Genomic DNA, 25,711 nt, shown 5'->3' with positions numbered 1-25,711 from the left:
TGTTTCATCATTAATACATAGAATAGACTTTATTTTCTCTTCCTCTGGTGTGTGATTATAACAAACAAACTGACACAGCAGTGTGGGATCTGGATCAACTCCTCTTGGTTTCTGGCTGTGCACCGCTGGGAATAGGATCCACCCAAACCTGTGACCTTTTCCCTTCGCTCCTCTCTAATACAGTCTGCTGTCTAAAAACACCACTAGCTTTTCAGGACGGAAGCCCCACCTATTGACCTAAACCTCAGAGTGCAGGCAGAATCAGTGTTCCATCACAAACACAAAGAAAAACACTCAAACACAGGCTCACTGACTGAAAGGTTAAAAGGTGACCAATCAACAGTTTTACACACAGTAATGCCGGTTCTAATACAGTACAAGGCCCAGACAGTTTTTACACACAGTAATGCTGGTTCTAATACAGTACAAGGCCCAGAGACTATGACAACGCCCACACGAAGGTCTGAATCTCTGAACAAATGGGAGTCTGTTTCAGCAGGAGGCTCTTCAGCAGGACGTTCTGAGGCTCAGCCATAGAGTTAGAAAGAGGACTCATCTTAGTATCTGTGTTAGAGGCCCTCAATGGCAATGTCCATGCAGAAAACGGGCTATATGCAGTACATCTATCTAGTCTAACTCTATGGGCCCAGCTCTAAATGTGTTGCTTATTGGTTTCCTAGCCCAGGGAAGTGCTGCTGCTGGTTGGGTTGCTGTTACTGCTACAGTGTGACAGGAAAAGTGCTGCTGCTGTTTAAACAGGTTGCTGTTACTGCTTCAGTGTCTGAACAGGAAAAGTGCTGCTGTTGGGTTGGTTGTGTGACTATGACACAGTGGGCCAATGCCTTTGTCCTTGTTAGTAAGACGAATTAGCCCTGGTTTCTTTATCCTGATGATACCACTGGTTATATGGTTCTCTTAGTCTCAGTTACAACTCATGTTAGTCAACACTGGCAAGGATTTCATAAATTCCTAGATTAAGGACCAGAGCACAGGAGGTTGGTGGCACCTTAATTGGGGAGGACGGGCTCGTGGTAATGGCTGGAGCAGAATATCTGGAATGGTATCAAACACATGGTTTCAGCCATTATTCCAGCTGATCCTCCCTCAGCAGCCTCCTGTGGACCAGAGGTAACCTAGATTAATGACCAGAGGTAACCTAGATTAATGACCAGAGGTAACCTAGATTAATGACCAGAGGTAACCTAGATTAATGACCAGAGGTAACCATCCTATATACTCCAAGTTACCCCACTTTGTTATCTCAAACTGGGCTCTTTAACTGAAGGAAACATCACCCAGCTAGACATCCTTTCCCTCTCCTCCTCCATGTCAGTACAGATGCCCACAGAGGTGGAGCTGCATGTAGGTTTGGAAGACGTTCCGGCTGCTGAATGAATAACATACTATAAAGAGCCCATCTCTTCAGGAGTTGTCAGATCTATATTATGGAAGTGGAGACGGTCAAGATAAGAGTGCCGTGTTTGTAACGTGTGTGTAGTGAGTATCAGCATATGTCAGTTTGTGTATGTTTTGTGTGTGAGACAGTCAGTTCTTCTCTCCATTGGCACCTGGCAGGGTGTAAGGCAAGGCGGGACCCTTTTTACTAGGCAGGGTCAAGGGCTGGCGGATGTTCAAGCGGTCTTTCTCTGCCTCTGCATCTTCATCATAGCGGTCATCATCTTCTTCTGCCTCGCTTTGGCGGGGGGAGGAGTGGCGCGACAGAGACGGAGATGGGGGCACAGAGGCTGGTCTAGGGTAACGGAAACCTTGGGCCTGAAAAGAAAGGTTGGTGGGTTTTAGAGGGTAAGACACAGACAACACACCATGGCTGTGTTTAGACAGGCAGACACATTCTGATGTGTCATTCACCAATTGATCTTTTGACCAATCACGTCAGATGTATTTCAGATCTGATTGGCCAAAATACCAATTAGTTAAAAAAGATCAGAATTGGGCTGCCTGTCTAAACACAGCCAGAGTAGCATAGCAGTATGTTGAATCTGACACTTTCTCATAAGATTTACTAATCCAGATTTATATCTTATTTCACATGTGAAATAAACCAGGGGTGTCAACTCAATCCCGTCAGGGTCGTGTCTGCTTTCTTTTGTTAGTTCCTTTCAAATTGTATCCAATGAGGACAGAGACAACCAGGTGAGGGGAGTGGTTAATTAATATGACCTTAATTGATAAAGTACAAGGGAGGAAGGAAAACTTGCAGACACTCAGCCTTCCAGGTAATTGAGTAAACACCCCTGTTATAACCCTCAGCCCTCCGGGTAATTGAGTAAACACCCCTGTTATAACCCTCAGCCCTCCAGGTATAACCCCTGTTATAACCCTCAGCCCTCCGGGTAATTGAGTAAACACCCCTGTTATAACCCTCAGCCCTCCGGGTAATTGAGTAAACACCCCTGTTATAACCCTCAGCCCTACGGGTAATTGAGTAAACACCCCTGTTATAACCCTCAGCCCTCGGGTAATTGAGTAAACACCCCTGTTATAACCCTCAGCTCTCCAGGTAATTGAGTAAACACCCCTGTTATAACCCTCAGCCCTCCAGGTAATTGACAAGACACCCCTGTTATAAAACAAGAAGAGTCCAACTACAAAGGTACACTGCAGCAGATTCCTACTGAGTGAATAAAGAACAAATGCTTTACCTATCTCCCCCGGGCACCATTAGGTACTAGGTGGTTTCCAACGGTGTAGAATTATTAAAAGTACCAATTGTTACCCAAAAGGAGGAAACAGCATCTCCTCTCCAGACAGACAGACAGACTTACAGTGTCAGAGTCATGAGGTTGGTAGAAGTAGGTATCTGGGAAGGCTTTAGCCAGGGCCATGTGACGAGCTGATATGTAATACTGAGAGAGAGGAGAGATGATAGTTATTAGTAGAACGGTTGACATTTCTTCTCTTGGTAAAGGTGAAAGTTCTCACCCTGCCCAGGTATCTCCAGTCCAGAAGGTCACTCAGGCGCTCGGTTCGGTTCCGCTGGATGATCCTGGCGCGCCGGCTCTGCTGACAGAACTGGAACAGGTACGACGTGAGCTGGTTACATGACTCATCAACCCCTCTGTACCGTCGATCAAGGATGTAGATTCCTGAGGTAGAGGACAACAGCATTAGTCAAATCTACTGGAGATCAGTTGGTAGAGAGCAGCGTTTGTAATGCCAAAGGTTGTGGGTTCAATTCCCACTGGAACCCCCCCATACGTACAACGTAACATGAATGACTGTCTCTTTGGATAAAAGGCTCATCTAAACAACATATTATACTGGGACCATTACTTCTCTAAATGCAGAATGTTTAATCAGCCCCTTGGAAGACACTTAACAACCTTGACTTGGACACATTCTGAACACACCGTATGCTGAGGGATCAGCTATGTGTTCCTCCATGAAGCAGCCAAACCCAGAGAGGTTGGTGGAGATTGAGGGGATCCCCATGACTGTACACTCAGCTGAGAGAGAGAGAGAGATTGAAATAAATATACGTGTATATGCCATACAGACAATGTACAAGACAACATATTATCTGTAAGAGTCTACCTGGTGGTTCATAGTATCTATAAGAGTCTACCTATCTATAAGAGTCTACCTGGTGGTTCATAGTATCTATAAGAGTCTACCTGGTGGTTCATAGTGTCTATAAGAGTCTACCTGGTGGTTCATAGTGTCTATAAGAGTCTACCTGGTGGTTCATAGTGTCTAGGTATCTAGAGTCTACCTGGTGGTTCATAGTATCTATAAGAGTCTACCTGGTGGTTCATAGTATCTATAAGAGTCTACCTGGTGGTTCATAGTATCTATAAGAGTCTACCTGGTGGTTCATAGTATCTATAAGAGTCTACCTGGTGGTTCATAGTATCTATAAGAGTCTACCTGGTGGTTCATAGTATCTATAAGAGTCTACCTGGTGGTTCATAGTATCTATAAGAGTCTACCTGGTGGTTCATAGTATCTATAAGAGTCTACCTGGTGGTTCATAGTATCTATCTGGTGGTTCATAGTGTCTATCTGGTGGTTCATAGTGTCTATCTGGTGGTTCATAGTGTCTATAAGAGTCTACCTGGTGGTTCATAGTTCATAGGATGTCTATAAGAGTCTACCTGGTGGTTCATAGTATCTATAAGAGTCTACCTGGTGGTTCATAGTATCTATAAGAGTCTACCTGGTGGTTCATAGTATCTATAAGAGTCTACCTGGTGGTTCATAGTGTCTATAAGAGTCTACATGGTGGTTCATAGTATCTATAAGAGTCTACCTGGTGGTTCATAGTATCTATAAGAGTCTACCTGGTGGTTCATAGTATCTATAAGAGTCTACCTGGTGGTTCATAGTGTCTATAAGAGTCTACCTGGTGGTTCATAGTATCTATAAGAGTCTACCTGGTGGTTCATAGTGTCTATAAGAGTCTACCTGGTGGTTCATAGTATCTATAAGAGTCTACCTGGTGTATATCCCCATGGTTCATAGTAAGAGGGGAACACTCCAAGATGGCAGCCTCTTACAAACTCTTCATAATCCATCGGCAGGAGGGGAGAGGTGGAGGACAGGAACTCTGGGTGGAAGATCACCTAAAAGGATGATGGGAAACACAAATGAAGCAGGGGATGAGGACAGAGTTGACCAGATGAAAGAGATGCACTTCCACCATATTATTTACACCAGTTTTACAAGTCTTCCAATCAGTGCAGAAGAAGAGAGGAATTATTTTGAAGCAGTTGGACCCATTTGACCCCCAGCTCCGCAGCGGGCTGAGTAATGGTTTCTAGCCCAGACTGGCCTGTGCATCAGTAGCAGGATAGTGTTATAGGAATGACATTTGTGTGACAGGAGGGACCAGAGCAGAGCAGTGTGACGGTTATGTATTTGTAAAGTGTCAGTATAGCCCACATCTCACTAGCAAATAAGGACAATGGCAATGAGCCTCTGGCCTTCGTGTTTTTATCCTGGAGGATTGTTGACATAGACAACGTTACATAGCCTCCGGCTGGAGCTGCCTAATACTTTTAATTATCTAATTACTTAAATCAATCAATCTACCTTGACGCGGTCGGCAGAGCTGTTGAACAAGCCGATGCGGCGAATGCAAGAGAGGATGGGGTCGTTGCTGTCCTCCAGCATGTTGTGGGTACAGATGGGAGGCTGGCACTGCCTCTGGGTGGCAAAGATGGCACGTTTCATCATGGTGAAGTCGTCCTTACTCAGCATTTTGGACACGTCCGGCAACTGCCCACTAATCCAGCACAAAGGTAGATTTTACTAAGTTTGTAAAATACAAACCAGCACAAAAGCTCTGATGAAGGCCAAGAGGCAGACACATAAGCGTGAATCAAATGTTTGTGGGCTTCCCTTCTCATTAACTAACAAAGTAACTCATACAAACTGTCGTCTATAAGCTCTCTTCCAGTAATAATGGTTTACAGGACAGTGATTCATACGTGTTTACAGGACAGTGATTCATATGGGTTTACAGGACAGTGATTCATATGTGTTTACAGGACAGTGATTCATATGGGTTTACAGGACAGTGATTCATATGTGTTTACAGGACAGTGATTCATATGTGTTTACAGGACAGTGATTCATATGTGTTTACAGGACAGTGATTCATATGTGTTTACAGGACAGTGATTCACTCCCTGCTGTCCCCAGTCCACCTGGGCATGCTGCTGCTCCAGTTTCAACTGTTCTGCCTACGGCTATAGAACCCTGACCTGTTCAACTCTCCAGAGACAGCAGGAGCAGTAGAGATACTCTCAATGATCGGCTATGAAAAGCCAACTGACATTTACTCCTGAGGTGCTGACTTGCTGCACCCTCGACAACTACTGTGATTATTATTTGACCATGCTGGTCATTTATGAACATTTGAACATCTTGCCCATGTTCTGTTATAATCTCCACCCGGCACAGCCAGAAGAGGACTGGCCACCCCTCAGCCTGGTTCCTCTCTAGGTTTCTTCCTTGGTTCCTGCCTTTCTAGGGAGGTTTTCCTAGCCAATGTGCTTCTACACCTGCATTGCTTGCTATTTGGGGTTTTAGGCTGGGTTTCTGTACAGCACTTTGAGATATCAGCTGATGTAAGAAGGGCTATATAAATTTGGCTATATAAATACATTTGATGGGTTTACAGGGCAGTGATTCATATGGGTTTACAGGACAGTGATTCATATGGGTTTACAGGACAGTGATTCAAATGAGTTTACAAGACAGTGATTCATATGGGTTCATACAGTTGTTGTACTGGTAGTTCAACAGCACAAATGGGGATTCATAGAGGTCCACTTACACCAGCAGTGATTCATAGAGTTTCTTTCCGAAGCGTTCCTTCACTGTTTGAGCGGTATCCCTGCCATGAGGATGTCAAAAACAAAGTAAAGTTATTAGTCACTAGAAATACATACGTTTTATTATTTTCTCACATGCAAGTGTCTCCCTCTGTGGCAGGAAACAGCCGTGGTGGTGTTGTCATTACCAGAGCTGCTTCCTGACTGCTTGGCCTTTCAGCGTCTCCACGTTGAAGTTGTTGGTCCGCGCAGGCATGATGAAGAACGCAACGACAGTCACATCGCTGTGGTTGACCTGGGGGAGAGAGAGGAGGCAGGGAGGGAGTAAATACCTGCAAGATTCTTGAATACATCTAACTAACCGACAGACAGGTAGACAATGGATATGTACATTCACACAGACACACAGTGCATTCAGAAAGTATTCAGATCCCTTGACTTTTTACATTACAGCCTTATTCTAAAATTGATTTTTTTTAACACAATAACCCAATGACAAAGTGAAAAACAGGTTTTTAGAAATGTTTGCAAATCTATAAAAAAAAATATTTAAAAAATACTTTGAGATTAAACAGAAATACCTTATTTACATAAGTATTCAGACCCTTTTCTATGAGACTCAAAATTGAGCTCAGGTGCATCCTGTTTCTATTGATCATCCTTGAGATGTTTCTTCAACTTGAAGTCCACATGTGGTAAATTCAATTGATTGGACCTGATTTGGAAAGGCACACACCCGTCTATAGAAGGACCCACAGTTTACAGTGCATGTCAGAGCAAAAACCAAGCCATGAGGTCAAAGGAATTGTTTGTAGAGCTCTGAGACAGGATTCTCTGGTCTGATGAAACCAAGATTGAACTCTTTGGCCTGAATGCGAAGTGTCACGTCTGGAGGAAACCTGCCACCATCCCTACAGTGAAGCATGGTGGTGGCAGCATCCTGCTGTGGGGATGTTGTGGTCCTTCTGTAGCTCAGTTGGTAGAGCATGGCGCTTGTAACGCCAGGGTAGTGGGTTCGATCCCCGGGACCACTCATACGTAGAATGTATGCACACATGACTGTAAGTCGCTTTGGATAAAAGCGTCTGCTAAATGGCATATATTATTATTATGTTTATCAGGGGCAGAGACTGGGAAACTAGTCAGGAACGAGGGAAAGATGAATGGAGCAAAGTAAAGAGAGATCCTTGATGAAAACCTGCTCCAGAGCACTCAGGACGTCAGACTGGGACAAAGATTAAACTTCCAACAGGACAACGACCCTAAACACACAGCCAAGACAACGCAGGAGTGGCGTCGGGACAAGTCTCGGAATGTCCTTGAGTGGCCCAGGCAGAGCCCGGACTTGAACCCAATCGAACGTCTCTGGAGAGACCTGAAAATAGCTGTGCAGCAACGCTCCCCATCCAACCTGACAAGAGTTTGAGAGGATCTCCAGAGAAGAATGGGAGAAACTCCCCAAATACAAGTGTGCCAAGCTTGTAGCGTCACACCCAAGAAGATTCTAGGCTGTAATCGCTGCAAAGGTGCTTCATAAAAGTACTGAGTAAAGGGTCTGAAGACTTGTGTCAATTTGAGATAATATTTTGTTGTTGTTGTAATACATTTGCAAAAATGTCTAAAAACCTGTTTTTGCTTTGTCATTATGGGGTATTGTGATGTCATTATGGGGTATTGTGATGTCATTATGGGGTATTGTGTGTAGATAGATTTTTTTCCAACAAGGCAGTAACCTAACAAAATGTGGAAAAGGTTGAGGGGTCTGAATACTTTCCGAATGCACACACATTTTCTGATACACGTGTACGTACACACGCACACAGTGCCAGACACACGCACACAGTGCCAGACACACGCACACAGTGCCAGACACACGCACACAGTGCCAGACACACGCACACAGTGCCAGACACACACACACAGTGCCAGACACACACACACAGTGCCAGACACACACACACAGTGCCAGACACACACACACAGTGCCAGACACACACACACAGTGCCAGACACACGCACATACACACAGCTTACTCTCAGTAGATAGTTGAGTCTGGCCAAAGCCTCCAAGAAGATATCAGCTCCTTTGTTGCTGAACTCATACCTCCCAGCGATGAACAGGAACAGACACTTGTCCAGGTTGAAGTCCAGGTGCCTGGCGGGTGGGACAACAACAACCATTCAAGATGAGACCCAATGATGCAATCCTGACATCACCTGACCACATGTCCAGACCAGGGTTGGGGTCAATTTCATTTCAATTCAGTCAATTCCAAAAGTAAACCGACATTCCATTTGTCCTCAATGCTTCTCTATGAGAATTGATATTGGAATTCAGGTCATTTCCTGAATTGAAATGGAACGGACCCCAACCCACATCCAACCACATCATTAATTTGTTCATGTGTTCTCCAGAATCAAGATTTAAAGCATTAAAATGAAGGGGTTTGTAGAATTAGATAACGAGATTGAGAATCTTAGCAAACTAAAGAAAAATACCACAAACTATATTTTGGCAATTAAATCACGTAATAATTCTATTGGAGCAGTAGAAGTTGTAAATCGGCTCCCATAACCAATGACATCAACAACCAAATAGTCCAGAAGAAATGTCTGATTTTCAAGGTAGGCTATTCCATGATGACTGATTTTCAAGGTAGGCTATTCCATGATGACTGATTTTCAAGGTAGGCTATTCCATGATGACTGATTTTCAAGGTAGGCTATTCCATGATGACTGATTTTCAAGGTAGGCTATTCCATGATGACTGATTTTCAAGGTAGGCTATTCCATGATGACTGATTTTCAAGGTAGGCTATTCCATGATGACCGATTTTCAAGGTAGGCTATTCCATGATGACCGATTTTCAAGGTAGGCTATTCCATGATGACCGATTTTCAAGGTAGGCTATTCCATGATGTCCGATTTTCAAGGTAGGCTATTCCATGATGTCCGATTTTCAAGGTAGGCTATTCCATGATGACCGATTTTCAAGGTAGGCTATTCCATGATGACCGATTTTCAAGGTAGGCTATTCCATGATGACCGATTTTCAAGGTAGGCTATTCCATGATGACCGATTTTCAAGGTAGGCTATTCCATGATGACCGATTTTCAAGGTAGGCTATTCCATGATGACCGATTTTGTGCATCGCCAATATTCAAACAAGAACGTTTTACCTGGGTTGCATACCCATTCTGGCCTTAGCATTTACTGCTAGATATAACTTGTAACATCTTTCCTACTGCTTTCCTCAACACAACAACCAGCTGTTTCAGAGCTGCGCGTTCTTTCTGCGCATCAGATCATCTATAGGCCGTGTGCAGCGCGAGTGATAAATAACCGACATAACGAACGAAAAGCTTTGGGAATCAATTCAATTTTTATATATAGCCTAGATTAAAAATAGCATTATTAAAATATGTTTTCCACTGGCCAGAGGGCCACAGATGGAGGGGTTCTAAACCTCCCCTGTATGTCAAGTCCTGACACACACAGACAGGGGCTTTAACGTGACGATGTTGCCTCTTCAGAAACTTTATTTATTTTTGGTCAATTGCACATTACTGTTTGAATAAATCATGATATAAAAAGATATGCAACTTGCACCCTTGCGACCAAAACATGTGTTGCACTGTTTTGGCCACAGTATCAAACCCTGAAAATGATAGTGTCAATAAGGTTCAAGCAACAGCCTGTTTCTATGGTTGTCTATTAATATGATAGGTAACACTCCCATCACTGGGCAAAAACTGGTTAAATTAACATTGTTTCCACATCATTTAAACAAAACAAATGTGATAATGTTGAATCAACAAAAAAATAAACATGAGGGAATTTCTTTTCTTTTTTCCACCCAACTTTGAACCTAAATCCAATGTGATGGTGATCATGTTTTGTTGAAATCACATTGAATTCACATTAGTTGACAACTCAACATAATGACAATCAAAAATAGACATCGAAATGACATCTGTGCCCATTGAGTCAGCAGTATGTATATATAGTATATTTGTGTTTGGGTGGTGACCCCACTGACCCATAGAAGTGACCTCTGATGAACTCCTGGATACGGTTCTTGCTCTGGGCGTGCAGGTTCTGGAACTCATGCATGGCAGAGAACTTCTTCACGTTCAGCCCGTTAGGGGTGATTATGTCTGTGGGGTGGTGGGGGAGAAGGAGAGAGAGGGAGAGAGAGAGAGAACAGGAAAGGGAGAGAGAACAAAAGAGAGGAAAGGTAGAGATAACAGGAGAGAGGAGAGGTAGAGATAACAGGAGAGAGGAGAGGTAGAGATAACAGGAGAGGTTAGCCAGACAGTCAACTAAGAACAAACAAAGAGGTTAAAAGGTTAAAAAAACAGAGAGACTTGAGAGGAATTCCTGTGACAGACATGCGCACACACACACACACACACCTGGTTTCCTCTTGAGCAGGTGCTCTGCCTCAACGGCTGTGATCTGAGAGACGGTGGTGAAGACATGAGCGCAGCGTGCCGCTGTCCTCTCCAGACAATACCGATGGTAGATCTGTCTATCCCCCGCCTCCTTATCCACGTTGAACTGAGACAGAGAGGACAATTCCAAATCCTCAATTCCACTCACCAAGCTATTACCTACTATGAGGTAAAGTTTATTGAATAAATAACATGAAAAAAAAAGTATTCTCAATTATTTTTGATCATAAAACAAAGCCTATCTGATCTAGAGTAGTGACTGTGGTGAAGAGGCTGGGAGACACTGACCCACAACATTCAGCAGTTGTGGGTCAAGTAAATAGCACATCAAATAAGTGTTTCACTGTTTTAGTGGAGCAACCCAGGGTCGATGCAACAGGACAGACTAGATGCTAAAAACCAACATGCTAAAAATGCTAAGGTCCTGCCCGCCCCACCTTCCACACACTTGCATAACTGTGGAAGGATCACATTGTTATCATCAGTCTGGTAACAGTTCTCCACTAACTCTAGAAGCATCAGATTGGTATCATCAGTCTGGTAACAGTTCTCCACTAACTCTAGAAGCATCAGCTTGGTATCTTCAGTCTGGTAACAGTTCTCCACTAACTCTATCTTCAGTCTGGTAACAGCATCAGATTGGTATCATCAGTCTGGTAACAGTTCTCCACTAACTCTAGAAGCATCAGATTGGTATCATCAGTCTGGTAACAGTTCTCCACTAACTCTAGAAGCATCAGCTTGGTATCATCAGTCTGGTAACAGTTCTCTCTCACATAACTCAGTCTGGAAGCATCAGCTTGGTATCATCAGTCTGGTAACAGTTCTCCACTAACTCTAGAAGCATCAGATTGGTATCATCAGTCTGGTAACAGTTCTCCACTAACTCTAGAAGCATCAGATTGGTATCATCAGTCTGGTAACAGTTCTCCACTAACTCTAGAAGCATCAGCTTGGTATCATCAGTCTGGTAACAGTTCTCCACTAACTCTAGAAGCATCAGCTTGGTATCATCAGTCTGGTAACAGTTCTCCACTAACTCTAGAAGCATCAGCTTGGTATCATCAGTCTGGTAACAGTTCTCCACTAACTCTAGAAGCATCAGCTTGGTATCATCAGTCTGGTAACAGTTCTCCACTAACTCTAGAAGCATCAGATTGGTAACAGTTCTCCAGAAGCATCAGCTGGGTATCATAAGTCTGTTCTCCACTAACTCTAGAAGCATCAGCTTGGTATCATCAGTCTGGTAACAGTTCTCCACTAACTCTAGAAGCATCAGCTTGGTATCATCAGTCTGGTAACAGTTCTCCACTAACTCTAGAAGCATCAGATTGGTATCAGTCTGGTAACAGTTCTCCACTAACTCTAGAAGCATCAGCATTGGTATCAGTCTGGTAACAGTTCTCCACCAACTCTAGAAGCATCAGCATGGTATCATCTGGTAACAGTTCCCTTTCAGATCTACACTAGTGAATACTAAGTAGGGGACTACACTGATTTAGTGAATACTAAGTAGGGGACTAGGGTTACCTGTAATGATGGTGAAGATGCACAAAGACAGAGCAATCAGAACAACGTAAACATGATTTAGGATCACCACATGGGAAATACACTCACATGATACTAGCCACGGGCATAGGGTGATAGACAAAATGGGCTGACCTACAAACAAGCCTGGAGAATGAATATAATGGGCCAGCATTCAGGAAGACTGTGGGTCAGTTACCTGTGAGGAAGACAATGTGTGAAGATGCATACTGGAGGAAGACAATGAGCATAATCAGAACATACTGGAGGAAGACAATGTGGGGTTAATATAATGGTCCAGCATACTGGAGGAAGACAATGTGGGGTTAATATAATGGGCCAGCATACTGGAGGAAGACAATGTGGGGTTAATATAATGGGCCAGCATAACACAAGACAATGTGGGGTTAATATAATGGTCCAGCATACTGGAGGAAGACAATGTGGGGTTAATATAATGGTCCAGCATACTGGAGGAAGACAATGTGGGGTTAATATAATGGTCCCAGCATACTGTGGCAATGTGGGTGGTGGAAAGACAATGGTTAATATAATGGGCCAGCATACTGGAGGAAGACAATGTTGTTAATATAATGGGCCAGCATACTGGAGGAAGACAATGGGGGTTAATATAATGCCAGCCACTCAATGTGGGGTTAATATGGGCCAGCATACTGGGGAAGACAATGGCTTAATATAATGGTGCAGCATACTGGAGGAAGACAATGTGGGGTTAATATAATGGGCCAGCCTGGAGCAATGTGGGGTTAATATAATGGGCCAGCATTCTGGAGGAAGACAATGTGGGTTAATATAATGGGCCAGCATACTGGAGGAAGACAATGTGGGGTTAATATAATGGGCCAGCATACTGGAGGAAGACAATGTGGGGTTAATATAATGGGCCAGCATACTGGAGGAAGACAATGTGGGGTTAATATAATGGGCCAGCATACTGGAGGAAGAATATAATGGGCAATGTGGGGTTAATATAATGGGCCAGCATACTGGAGGAAGACAATGTGGGGTTAATATAATGGGCCAGCATACTGGAGGAAGACAATGTGGGTTAATATAATGGGCATACTGGAGGAAGACAGCATACTGGAGGAAGACAATGTGGGGTTAATATAATGGGCAAGCATACTGGAGGAAGACAATGTGGGGTTAATATAATGGGCCAGCATACTGGAGGAAGACAATGTGGGGTTAATATAATGGGCCAGCATACTGGAGGAAGACAATGTGGGGTTAATATAATGGGCCAGCATACTGGAGGAAGACAATGTGGGGTTAATATAATGGGCCAACCTTATACTGGAATACTGTTACTAATGAATTGCAACCTTGAACTGACACAAGCCATTATTAATCTGGCTAGAACAGTGATCGCCAACCGGTCGATGGCAATCTTCAAAACATTCCTAGTCAATGAAATACTTCTGTAGAAAAACCAACGAACGATAAAGTATTGCGCTCCTTTTTTAGATCGTGTTGAGCTGTTGCTGGTAGGTGCACTTGATTCAAAAGTCCTGCGCACCGGGTAAGCAAAGTGTTCCCATGAAACAAACTCTGCATACCCGGTGACTAAATCGAGTGCACCTACTGCGCTGCCCAATCGGAAAGCTTAAATCACCGTGGCTACAGAGCTTCCATGACCCTGGCCAGCGCCAAGTTTAATAGGCTACTAGTCTACGTAGATTTAATCACTTAAAACCATGACAACCGAGACTCTCAACGAATACAGCAAAGAGCTGCTGTTTTTATGAGTGTTTAAGTTTCTATTCAGCTCTGTCACTATTAGAAAACGCACATCTCCGTACTTCTGCTCGGGCTGCAGCTGTAATGAACGAGTAACCAAGTATCAACAGCCCTGCCTTTTATTATTATTAGCGGCTCGTCCTGTCCATTTTAATATTAAGGAATACTTCACTTTCTCTGGTCATAGGAACATCATGAATTTGTTTATGAGGCAGATGCGATGCGACAGAGTTTCACCATCAGGTGGAAGATGGTGTCCCCTCTCTCTCTGGTCAGTCTCACCGGAGGAAAGGAAGGAGAAAGCAGGGATCATGAGAGGTGGTTGGGAAAAATCTTTACAACGGTCATCTAACTCAGAATTCCAAGTCGGAAACTCGGGCATCTTTCTAGAGCTCCAACTTTTCGACCTGAAGATCACTGACGTGGTGATTTCACCTCGTTGACCATCAGCTGCAGGTACCATCAGTCCAGTGAAATAAGACAATTATTTAAATTCATGCTCCACAGTGACTCACAACTGCTAAACCAACTGATCTATTTTGTTATCAAAGCTCGAGTTTTGAAGTATAATATGGTCTGATTAACAATATTGGCAGGCCAATCATATAGCCAGTATCCTGTGATAATGTATAAGGCCTACTGCCCAAACCTCATTCCTACAAAACTATTTGTGTGAGGTTAATGTAAAACATAAATCTGAGCAGTAGATCTCAGCTTGCTTTTTGACTGCGAAAGTGATCTTGACTCAGAAAAGGTTGGTGACCACTGGGCTAGAACCACCTACTTCCCTGTGATAACAGTGAGCAGTGTGTAGGCCACGCCCCCTTTATCCCCATTCAACCCATTATCCCTGACCCTCCCTGACAGCAACCCACCTCTCCCAGTAACCCATTATCCCTGACCCTCCCTGGCAGCAACCCACCTCTCCTAGTAACCCATTATCCCTGACAGCAACCCACCTCTCCCAGTAACCCATTATCCCTGACAGAAACCCACCTCTCCCAGTAACCCATTATCCCTGACAGCAACCCACCTCTCCCAGTAACCCATTATCCCTGGCAGCAACCCACCTCTCCCAGTAACCCATTATCCCTGACCCTCCCTGGCAGCAACCCACCTCTCCCAGTAACCCATTATCCCTGACAGCAACCCACCTCTCCCAGTAACCCATTATCCCTGATCCTCCCTGACAGCAACCCACCTCTCCTAGTAACCCATTATCCTTGGCAGCAACCCACCTCTCCCAGTAACCCATTATCCCTGACCCTCCCTGACAGCAACCCACCTCTCCCAGTAACCCATTATCCCTGACAGCAACCCACCTCTCCCAGTAACCCATTATCCCTAACAGCAACCCACCTCTCCCAGTAACCCATTATCCCTGACAGCAACCCACCACTCCCAGTAACCCATTATCCCTGACAGCAAACCATCTCTCCCAGTAACCCATTATCCCTGACAGCAACCCAACTCTCCCAGTAACCCATTATCCCTGACAGCAACCCATCTCTCCCAGTAACCCATTATCCCTGACAGCAACCCAACTCTCCCAGTAACCCATTATCCCTGACAGCAACCCATCTCTCCCAGTAACCCATTATCCCTGACAGCAACCCAACTCTCCCAGTAACCCATTATCCCTGGCAGCAACCCACCTCTCCCAGTAACTCATTATCCCTGACAGCAACCCATCTCTCCCAGTAACCCATTATCCCTGACAGCAACCCATCTCTCCCAGTAACCCATTATCCCTGATCCTCACTGACAGCAACCCACCTCTCCTAGTAACCCATTATCCCTGACAGCAACCCACCTCTCCTAGTAACCCATTATCCCTGACAGCAACCCACCTCTCCTAGTAACCCATTATCCCTGACAGCAACCCACCTCTCCCAGTAACCAGGCGGTCAAGAAGCCAAAGAGGACGGCGTCGTTGGCCTCGCGGTCGAACCAGGGCACCCCGATAGAGAAGTTGTCCCACAACTCTTTTCCACTTATCCAGGTTCCAGGCAGTGAACGCCACATCTATCAGCACCACGTATGGACTGCCCTCAATCAGCCAACGACCAAAGTACACCTGGGATGAAGAGAGATAGGGGGGGGGAGGGAGAGAGACAGAGAGACAGAGAGACAGAGAGAGAGAGAGAGGGGGAGAGAGAGACAGAGAGAGGGGTGAGAGAGAGGGGGTGAGGGGGAGAGAGAGAGAGAGAGAGAGAGACAGAGAGACAGAGAGACAGAGAGAGAGAGAGAGCGACTGGGGTCAGTGTTTTTAAAGTAGCTTGCTAGCCAGGCAGGTGCTGTTAGCCACAGGGTCGCAACACAACTAGCATATTGTCAATGTGGTCACAGTCTGGACATAGAGTGTTTGACATGTATATGTTTATTTGTCGTGGCCCAGTACAGAGAATTAAAAGACCATTTCCTGTTGTTTATACCATAAAGAACTGGGAGCTTACACAATGATTTACACATATGTTCCACAACTTCCAGTCCTGAAGTGAGAATGATTAGAGCACAGTATCGCTCTCTTCCAATCAAATGATCTGACCTCACTACACAGGGCTTTCCCATGGTGCACTGCACTGCTATGACAATGCACACCTGGAATGCCAAGGAGTGACTCAGTATGGCACACACACTTACACATATGAACTACACATGCACACTACACACACGCTACAGACTGCCTACCAGAAATAGACAGCAGTGTGTGTGACACTGATACAGCCTTTAACCTTTTAACAGAAATACCAGAGATTAGAACGACAGGGACAGAGTGAAGGATAGAGTGAAATAAATAGAGAGAAGGAGGGACACTGTGTGTGTGTGTGAGTGTGAGTGTGAGTGTGTATGTGTGTGAGTGTATGTGTGTGTGTGTGTGTGTGTGTGTGGACGTGTTCAACTATACTTGTGGGGACCAGAAGTAAACAAATGTATTTTTGACCAACTGGGGACATTTTGTTAGGCCCCACAAGGTCAAATACTATTTCTAGGCGGTTTAGGGTTAAGGTTAGAATTAGTGCTCGGGTTAGAATTTAGTTTAGTGTTAGGATCTAGGGTAAGGGAAAATATGATTTTGAGTGGAACAGACGTGTGTCCCCACAAGGTTAGTTAAACAAGACTGTGTGTGTGTGTGTCCTGGGGAAAGGCCAATGCCATGGATCAGTGTTCGGTGGGGTCTTGGGGTGCACAGGGGCTTCTGAGGCAAGGCTGAGGTTAGTTAAACGACTGTGTGTGTGTGTCATGATGGACCAGTAACTGATCAAAGTAACCTTTTTAAAAACTGAAGGACACTGCTTAGAAATGCCTAAAATGGAATAATACTGCTTTTAACCTCATCCATAATCCCCAAAACACTTCAATTGAAGGACGTGAATAAGTTATGTATTGCTAATGTTTTTTCCTGTTGTTGTCAACGTCACGATCGAGAACCAGTGGTAATTCAGGAAGCTGCACACACAGGCTAGTTGAGGTACGAATTCTAATTAGTAACTTCACACTGGGTTCTAAAAAGCACATTTTAGTCTCATGGATTTATGCTCCTTTGTTGCATTTGGTGCTAATGTTACATGTAGCTCATTTAAAGCGACAATCTGCAGTTTGGTAAAAAGCTGAGGGGTGCGGCTGGGGAAATGTAACCACTCTCAAACTCAGGTAGAGCTATAGACGCAAGGACTGACCATCCACGATATCACACTGATAGTTTAAACCATGTTTGATTTAAATGGTGTTTGTTTATGTTTACAAACATTGGAGTAAATCAAGCTTATATTTTGAGTTGTGGTGGGTTACGACAGTTAAACTAAGCTCATGAGGCATTTAAATAGGTTATATTCTTAAAGAATCAAAAATGGATGAAGCAACTGCAGATTTCCCCTTTAAGTACTTTAACAGTGCCAGCAAACTGGTGTGGGTCTCTGTGTGGGTCTCTGTGTGGGTCTCTGTGTGGGTCTCTGTGTGGGTCTCTGTGTGGGTCTCTGTGTGGGTCTCTGTGTGGGTCTCTGTGGGGTCTCTGTACATCTGTGTGGGTCTCTGTGTGGGTCTCATCTTGTGGGTCTCTGTGTGGGTCTCTGTGTGGGTCTCTGTGGGGTCTCTGTGTGGGTCTCTGTGGGGTCTCTGTGTGGGTCTCTGTGTGGGTCTCTGTACCTTACATCCACTGGAATTCATCTTGTCTATTCTCTCTTAAGGGCAGGGTTGGTGGGCTCAATCAGCTCCACCTGGGTACGGACGTTACCTCCACGCACGGACCAACCAGGAAGTAGTTTTCTCCCCATTCCTCTGCCGTCAGACGGGCTTTGGTCTGGATCACTGTGTAAATCCCACCAACTGCACAGAGGCACGGACCAAGAGTTATTACTAATATACTGTCGTTACAGACAGAACCAAGAGTTATTACTAATTACTAATATACTGTCGTTACACACAGAACCAAGAGTTATTACTAATATACTGTCGTTACACAGAACCAGGAGTTATTACTAATATACACAGAACACAGAACCAAGAGTTATTACTAATATACTGTCATTACACACAGAACCAAGAGTTATTATTACACACAGAACCAAGAGTTATTACACACAGAACCAGGAGTTATCATTACACACAGAACCAAGAGTTATCATTACTAAGAACCAAGAGTTATCATTACACACAGAACCAAGAGTTATCATTACACACAGAACCAAGAGTTATTACTAATATACTGTCGTTACACACAGAACCAGGAGTTATTACTAATATACTGTTATTACACACAGAACCAAGAGTTATTATAATACACACAGAACCAAGAGTTATTACTAATATACTGTCATTACACACAGAACCAGGAGTTATTATTACACAGAACCAGGTTAGTACTACAGAACCAAGAGTTATTACTAATATACTGCCATTACACACAGAACCAGGAGTTATTATTACACACAGAACCAAGAGTTATCATTACACACAGAACCAAGAGTTATCATTACACACAGAACCAAGAGTTATTACTAATATACTGCCATTACACACAGAACCAGGAGTTATTATTACACACAGAACCAAGAGTTATTACTAATATACTGTCGTTACACACAGAACCAAGAGTTATTACTAATATACTGCCATTACACACAGAACCAGGAGTTATCATTACACACAGAACCAAGAGTTATTACTAATATACTGTCGTTACACACAGAACCAAGAGTTATTACTAATATACTGCCATTACACACAGAACCAGGAGTTATTATTACACACAGAACCAGGAGTTATTATTACACACAGAACCAAGAGTTATTACTAATATACTGTCGTTACACACAGAACCAAAAGTTATTACTAATATACTGCCATTACACACAGAACCAGGAGTTATTATTACACACAGAACCAAGAGTTATTACTAATATACTGTCGTTACACACAGAACCAAGAGTTATTACTAATATACTGTCATTACACACAGTGATACCTTTGTTGGCCACCTCCCATGCGATCTCGAAGAGGACAGCGTCCTCCAAGTCAAACTCCTCATCCCACTCCTCCAACCCCGACAGGGAGGTGATGGACAGGCTGCGAGCCAGAGGCATGCTGGGAAAGAACAACACACATGGTTTAGACATGTCATGAGACACACACATTGTTTTTTGTAAATGAACAATAAAGTAATTTCTTATTCTTATCATTAGCGTACCGCTGTCGGACAGCCTTTAATATCTGCTGGTTGAATATACACTATTTTAAAGCATCATAGCCTCGTGGTTAGAGCGTTGGACTAGTAACCGGAAGGTTGCAAGTTCAAACCCCCGAGCTGACACGGTACAAATCTGTCGTTCTGAACAGGCAGTTAACCCACTGATCCTAGGCAGTCATTGAAAATAAGAATTTGTTCTTAACTGACTTGCCTAGTTAAATAAAGGTCCAAAAAAAAGAAGCTATACACAGCTTGTTTACATTGTCTCCTATGACAAAGAGTATAATGCAGTGATGAGAGAAAGATGCAAAAGGAAATGTCAATGTTTGCTGCCCCAAAATGGAAAGGAAGAGTTAATATGAAAACACTGTATGACATGACGGACTCAACTCACAACCCAGGTCGTGCGTGCGTGCGTGCGCGTGTGTACACAGTACTGTATCCAAATCTGAAAACTTGATCAAATGACATCAATGATGCTGTAGGCCCATATACCACAGTATTTGGTCAGTGGTACATGAGGAACTTTCTAGACGTAAAAAGACATCATGAGTCATCACCATGTTCTTTACCCCCAAACAACCACCCATAAACAACCAGACCACATGTCTCTAACCACATGTCTCTAACCACATGTCTCTAACCACATGTCTCTAACCACATGTCTCTAACCACTAGGCTACCTGGCGCCCAGATTGCTAAGACCATTGAGAGAGTGGATGGTTACAACTACCTCAGTACACTCAGCTTAGAGAGAACTGGGACGTCGTGGTCTAAAAATACGTCAGTCAAAAATGATTATTTATATTTTATTTCACTTGCCCCCCCCAATGGTAATTTAGTCTGCTGCTCTCCCTATGGTCCCCCCCCCCCAACAGTCTTTCCTCTGCCTCCACCCCTCAATGGTAATTTAGTCTGCTGCTCTCCCTATGGTCCCCCCCACCCCCACCCCCGACAGTCTTTACTCTGCCTCCACCCCCTCAATGGTCATTTAGTCTGCTGCTCTCCCTATGGTCCCCCCCAATGGTCCCCCCTCCTATGGTCCGTCCCCACTATGGTCCCCCCCATGGTCCCCCCCACTAGACAGTCTTTCCTCTGCCTCCACCCCAATGGACATGTATTTATTCATCACTGCTACAGTTGTTACTGTGTTCCTATCTATGCTGCTATAGTCTATGTGGCGGGGGATATATATATCACACACAAGCAGTACACACACACACCTCTCTCTCGTGGGACTTTTTCCACATTGCTTGCTCTTTGGGATTTTAGTCTGGGTATCTGTAGAAGTATTTGTGTCAGTTGCTGATGTCAAAAGGGATTTATTAAATACATTTGATTGACTGAGTCACTGGTCTACTTTGCAAACTGAGAAGGCTGGATAAAAATGACGTCAGAATGGGAGAGTTGGTTTATGTTCAAATAAGATTTGTTGAGACCAGGATATCGGTTGGAGAGCAGCTGGGCAGCTGAGTGTTTGGCAATCTCCTTCACAGCCCAAAGAACTGCCAGACTGGAACACACCTTCAGTCTTTAAAAAGCCAATGAGAAGAGGCTGTTCCAACTAGCTCCTCTGTGTCTTATGGGGTTCTAGGAGTGTGTGTGAGAATGAGAGAGACAGTATGCAGTGTGTGTGCATATGGGTGTGTGAGAGAGAGAATGTGATTTGTGTGGTGCGTGTGTGAGTGCGTGAGTGTGATCTGTGTGTGTGTGAGAGAGAGAGAATTTATTCGCTGTTGTTACTGTGTTCCTATCTTTTTAGTCTATGTGGCGGGGGGATATATATATATATATCACACACACAGTACACACACACCTGTGATTTGTGTGGTGCGTGTGTGAGTGCGTGACTGATCTGTGTGTGTGTGAGAGAGTGAAATATTTGTGGAAGTACAGTCATCAACTGTAATGTAAAGTAGTGGAAGACAAGAGGGGGAAGGTAGAAGAGGTGAAGGGAGGGAGAGGATGAGGAAGAGAAGGGGAAGGTAGAAGAGGTGGGGGGAGGGAGAGGATGAGGAAGAGAGGGAAGGTAGAAGAGGTGGAGGGAGGGAGAGGCCAAGGAAGAGAGGGAAGGTAGAAGAGGTGGAGGGAGGGAGAGGCCGAGGAAGAGAGGGAAGGTAGAAGAGGTGGAGGGAGGAAGAGGACGAGGAAGAGAGGGGTAAGGTAGAAGAGGTGGAGGGAGGGAGAGGCCGAGGAAGAGAGGGAAGGTAGAAGAGGTGGAGGGAGGGAGAGGCCGAGGAAGAGAGGGAAGGTAGAAGAGGTGGAGGGAGGAAGAGGACGAGGAAGAGAGGGGTAAGGTAGAAGAGGTGGAGGGAGGAAGAGGACGAGGAAGAGAGGGGTAAGGTAGAAGAGGTGGAGGGAGGGAGAGGCCGAGGAAGAGAGGGAAGGTAGAAGAGGTGGAGGGAGGGAGAGGCCGAGGAAGAGAGGGAAGGTAGAAGAGGTGGAGGGAGGAAGAGGATGAGGAAGAGAGGGGTAAGGTAGAAGAGGTGGAGGGAGAGGACGAGGAAGAGAGGGAAGGTAGAAGAGGTGGAGGGAGGAAGAGGCCGAGGAAGAGAGGGGTAAGGTAGAAGAGATGGAGGGAGGGAGAGGATGAGAGAGGTGCAGGGGGGGCTCTGAGTAGAGACTAGGACCAGGAAGTTACTACACTATTTTAGTGACATGTTCTGACCAGACAATCCTGTCATGCCATAAAAATACTGAATGTGACACACACCCCTCAGCTTTTGTGAAATAGCTTGGACAACAAACGATGCTGGTGACACACAGCACCATGATGAAATATTGCAGGGTGATTTACGACACTAGTTGCAGCAACCCAAGGCTGGTTGACTGTTGGCATGCTGTGGCTCGGGCAAAACCAACTCCCATGGTTTCAGACTGTTGTTGGAAATGTAGAGACATGTCATATAGAGCAGGTCATAATACTGTAGTGTAACACACTTGTGATGATCGAGAGAATGTTCTCCCCCTTTTTTACACACACACACACACACACACACACACACACACACACACACACACACACACACACACACACACACACACACACACACACACACACACACACACACACACACACACGATGAATGATAGAGCTGTAGAAGACAGATAAGTCGCTTTGGATAAAAGCGTCTGCTAAATGGCATATATATTATTATTATTATTATTAGATGAGACCCACTCAGCCAGGGCCGGGTAATATATATCATACATGATAGTCTGTCACACTGACCATGTCTGAGGCTACTTTCTCTTCCTGACTATGAATGAAGTCCATTATACATCCTAAAGAAGCCTGTAGGGCTGCCTGGGAACAGGTTGATGGCTACTAGTACTGTCTGAGGCTACTTTCTCTTCCTGACTATGAATGTAGTCCATTATACATCCTAAAGAAGCCTGTAGGGCTGCCTGGGAACAGGTTGATGGCTACTAGTACTGTCTGAGGCTACTTTCTCTTCCTGACTATGAATGAAGTCCATTATACATCCTAAAGAAGCCTGTAGGGCTGCCTGGGAACAGGTTGATGGCTACTAGTACTGTCTGAGGCTACTTTCTCTTCCTGACTATGAATGAAGTCCATTATACATCCTAAAGAAGCCTGTAGGGCTGCCTGGGAACAGGTTGATGGCTACTAGTACTGTCTGAGGCTACTTTCTCTAATATAATAATATAATAATATAATAATAATAATAATAATATATGCCATTTAGCAGACGCTTTTATCCAAAGCGACTTACATTTACATTACATTTAAGTCATTTAGCAGACGCTCTTATCCAGAGCGACTTAGTGTGCATACATTCTACGTATAGGTGGTCCCGGGAATCGAACCCACTACCCTGGTGTTACAAGCGCCATGCTCTACCAACTGAGCTACAGAAGGACCTCTCTTCCTGACTATGAATGTAGTCCATTATACATCCTAAAGAAGCCTGTAGGGCTGCCTGGGAACAGGTTGATGGCTACTAGTACTGTCTGAGGCTACTTTCTCTTCCTGACTATGAATGTAGTCCATTATACATCCTAAAGAAGCCTATAGGGCTGCCTGGGAACAGGTTGATGGCTACTAGTACTGTCTGAGGCTACTTTCTCTTCCTGACTATGAATGTAGTCCATTATACATCCTAAAGAAGCCTGTAGGGCTGCCTGGGAACAGGTTGATGGCTACTAGTACTGTCTGAGGCTACTTTCTCTTCCTGACTATGAATGTAGTTCATTATACATCCTAAAGAAGACTGTAGGGCTGCCTGGGAACAGGTTGATGGCTACTAGTACTGTCCGAGGCCTCCACTTCGCTCGTACCGCTCAGTCACACCTCCAACACAGACACTCCAGCAGCGAACAACACACTATCATTTAGACATATGAAACACCGCTTTGTTACTAATAATGATAACAATGTAACGTGTTTACTGTCATCCGTTACATTGCGACGACACACTGTATCAGGAAAGACTGCTTGCCCAGCCAGAACACAGTGCGACTATGACAGCAAACACATCGCGATGCAGACGACGCTCTCCTAACCTCGGCAATAATACACGTCCTCATAGGCTATACGTTCCAGAAAACATGGAATTATCATCAACCCCACTGAAGTGGTGAAGGTTACTTACCCTAAACCGGTGTCGTACCAAGTTCGGTAAAGCAAGCTACGGCAACGTTAGCATCTGTTTCAATCAATCAACAAAACAACTTGAGATAGCAGAGGGGGCGGAAACCTCAGGCGAATGCTGGAGATCCACATTGGTTTAATGCACAGTATGTCTTGTTGATGGACAACATCTAATAACGTCTGTGTGCGGATTACTGCACGTAAGGGGGCGGGGTTGTATCGGCTAAAGTACCTCCTCCTTTCACATTATTCATGAGATGGCGTTCTTGACCCCTTGATTTCTATGGGGTACAGGCCCCGCCCATGGGAAATGGGTCGAGTTCACTAACACGTACTGTGGTTGGTGGACTTTGTTGTCAATCGAAGGAGAGGGAATCGTGAGCAACGTGAGCAACTGGTCTGTCTTTTTTTATTTTTCAAAGAGGAGAGAAAAGGGCAAGCAAGTTATTTATAATGTTCGTTGAGTGTCAGATTGGACTATAGCGGAAAGTACAACCGACAACGTGACTACAGAATGACATTTGACCATGCAGCAAGCCCCGCTCTCAGTTCTTATATGCTGTGAAACCTTACCGAACTTATAGTTTTTCGACTTGCATGTCTCTCTCTCTCTCTCTCTCTCTCTCTCTCTCTCTCTCTCTCTCTCTCTCTCTCTCTCTCTCTCTCTCTCTCTCTCTCTCTCTCTCTCTCTCTCTCTCTCTCTCTCTCTCTCTCTCTCTCTCTCTCTCTCTCTCTCCACACACACACACACACACACACACACACACACACACACACACACACACACACACACACACACACACACACACACACACACACACACACACACACACACACACACACACACACACACACACATGTCATTGCCCACATGGGGCATGTGCCCCCTCAGATTTGCAGGTAAAAAAAAGAAAATACTACTAGCCAACTAGCAATTCTATAAAGTTGGCTTTAGCTAGCCCAGATGGGTTCCCAATCTCCCAACCTCCAAGAAGCTAGATGCTTTTAGCAACTGTAGTATTTACATACTAGCCTTGTTAGGAATTAGCTTGCAAAGCCAGAAGTTCAATTTCAATTTACTATGTAGGGTCAGTCCTAATGCAGTGGGGAAATTGAGATTTAAAAAAAATAGAACATAAATTAAACAGACTTTTCAAATGTCTGTCTGTTGTATACCCACTTCCTCTCTGCTTACCTTGCGTCATAATTAAAGTTCTGCAGGTGCACCATACCTGCAACAACAAAAAAGTCAGAACTTGTGGGGGACTTTTATTTTGAAATTAGGAAATCCGAAAGGAACTGACTTCGCTGAGGAACTGCATGGGTCTACAACAGACCCACGTTTGGAAAGTCTGTTTAATTATAA

At 44.4% G+C, this 25,711-nt stretch overlaps 1 pseudogene across 1 annotated transcript; it reads right to left on the bottom strand.

Annotated features, from left to right (window-relative positions):
- Positions 1-2: 2 nt before the first annotated feature.
- On the bottom strand, positions 3-24,506 carry LOC124020628 (annotated as a pseudogene). The gene is made up of 16 exons (XR_006836109.1): positions 24,347-24,506; positions 19,509-19,627; positions 18,235-18,370; positions 15,932-16,121; positions 11,593-11,899; positions 10,718-10,965; positions 10,342-10,459; positions 8,334-8,454; positions 6,488-6,594; positions 6,302-6,361; positions 5,053-5,245; positions 4,457-4,583; positions 3,372-3,467; positions 2,944-3,107; positions 2,787-2,867; positions 3-1,773 (listed from the first exon to the last, which is right to left on the bottom strand). The product of XR_006836109.1 is annotated as a glycogen [starch] synthase, muscle-like (transcript).
- Between the last annotated feature and the right edge of the window lie 1,205 nt (positions 24,507-25,711).

Source organism: Oncorhynchus gorbuscha, unplaced genomic scaffold, assembly GCF_021184085.1.
Source record: "Oncorhynchus gorbuscha isolate QuinsamMale2020 ecotype Even-year unplaced genomic scaffold, OgorEven_v1.0 Un_scaffold_867, whole genome shotgun sequence".
Taxonomy (NCBI): domain Eukaryota; kingdom Metazoa; phylum Chordata; class Actinopteri; order Salmoniformes; family Salmonidae; genus Oncorhynchus; species Oncorhynchus gorbuscha.
This window is presented reverse-complemented; position numbering and strand designations above follow the sequence as displayed.